We start from the raw sequence: 1,886 nt of genomic DNA, 5'->3' as shown, positions 1-1,886 counted from the left end.
AATTCTGTCTATCCAAGGATTGCTCCCAGACAAAAGCTGCCATGAGAGACAGGTCTGGCTGCCCTCACCCATGGTGGCCACCTCTCATCTTCTCCCAAAACACCCGGACTTTGTGCTTTTCTTTCATGTGGAAAACACCCATCCTTCTCAGCTGTTGCTATGACCCAGCCCACTGCTGGGCTGGGGCAGCGAGATGCCGATCAACCCTGACCCTCCCGTGGATCGAATTTCCCCGGGACACAGACTCGCAGGGTGTGGTCAATGGGCGGCTCAGGAGCTTAAGTCACATCCCCCCAGGGCTGCACCTGGCTCCAAACTGCCTTTCCCTGTTTGGGAGAATTCCCTCTTACTCGGTTGTTCACTGGTTCTTTGTTGTATCTCCCAGTAGTTCTTGTTGAATTGTATCCTCCCCCTGGCTTGTAACTCTTTGGTTGTTTTCCCCTTTCCCCACGGTTTCCAACCCCCCTCTAAAACTGAGGGAAAAGCCTCTCGACGGGATCCCGGATTAAGATCATTGCCATGTTCTGGTTGCTAAACTTCTGACAATAAACCTGTTGGAAGCCAGACCAGAACCCTCTCTCTCTTCCTTTATCTCCCAACTAACGTGAGCCGATAGCATCAGCTCCTGCCGTGTCTCCTCTGCACAGAAGCCAGCGAGCTCAGCCAGCAGCACTTTTCCTGATGCCAAAGTTGCTTCTGCGACGCACAGAAGTAACACAGCTGGACTCTCTCTGAGCGAGGGCACGCCAGAGCTCGTGCAGCGAGCACAGAACTGCGTTACTCGACAAGGTGCCCATGGCCAAAATTGGGGTTCCACCTCCCAAATTCCCAATATCCAAGGGCTGCTCCCAGACAAACCTGCCAGGACAGACAGATGTGGCTGGCCTTGGCCTCTGGTGGCTGTGTCTCATCTGCCCCTGAAACCCTGGGGCTCGGTGCTGCCCTTCCTCTGGAGACCACTGTGACCCCGCGTGGCCTCGTGGAACCCAGGGGCCGTTGTGACCCTGCAGGGCTGGTGGCACCAAGGGAACCATTGTGACCCTGTGGCGTTCCATGGAGCCAAGGGGCCACTGTGGCACTGCTGGGCCCCAAATAACCGAGGGGCCTTTGTGACCCTGCAGGGCCCACGGAACCAAGGGACCATGGAACAGCTCTGGCTGCCTTGGGCTCCTGGGGCCACCTGGCAGCTCCGGCTGACCTTGGCATGGCGAGAGCTGCTTCTCACCTGCCCTGGAGCGCTGGGGCTCCGTGCTTTCCTTCCTGTGTGTGTTGGTTTGGCACGCCTGGTTTTTGGTAGCGGGGGGGCCACAGAGGTGGCTTCTGTGAGAAGCTGCTGGAAGCTTCCACCATGTCCGGCAGAGCCGATCCCCGATGGCTCTGAAGATGGACATGGCACTGGCCAAGGCTGGGCCACTGAGGGAGGCTGGTAACGCCTCTGTGATAGCAGATTTCAGAAGGAAATGAAAACAAAGTGGGACACGGTGTTTTTGTAGTCAGAGAAGAGGAGGAGGGGAGAACATGTGAGGGAAACAACAGGGAGACACCAAGGGCAGTGGAGAAGGAGGGGGAGGAGGTGCTCCAGGAGCCAGAGCCGAGATTCCTCTGCAGGCTGTGGTGAGACCATGGTGGAGCAGCTGTGCCCCTGCAGCCCCTGGGGATCCATGGGGGATGCAGAGATCCACCCGCAGCCCCTGGGGATCCCTGGGGATGCAGAGATCCACCCGCAGCCCCTGGGGATCCCTGGGGATGCAGAGATCCACCAGCAGCCCCTGGGGATCCACGGGGATGCAGAGATCCACCCGCAGCCCCTGGGGATCCCTGAGGGATGCAGAGATCCACCCACAGCCCCTGGGGATCCCTGAGGGATGCAGAGATCCACCCACAGC

The sequence above is a fragment of the Aphelocoma coerulescens genome, unplaced genomic scaffold, assembly GCF_041296385.1.
Source record: "Aphelocoma coerulescens isolate FSJ_1873_10779 unplaced genomic scaffold, UR_Acoe_1.0 HiC_scaffold_55, whole genome shotgun sequence".
Taxonomy (NCBI): domain Eukaryota; kingdom Metazoa; phylum Chordata; class Aves; order Passeriformes; family Corvidae; genus Aphelocoma; species Aphelocoma coerulescens.
This window is presented reverse-complemented; position numbering follows the sequence as displayed.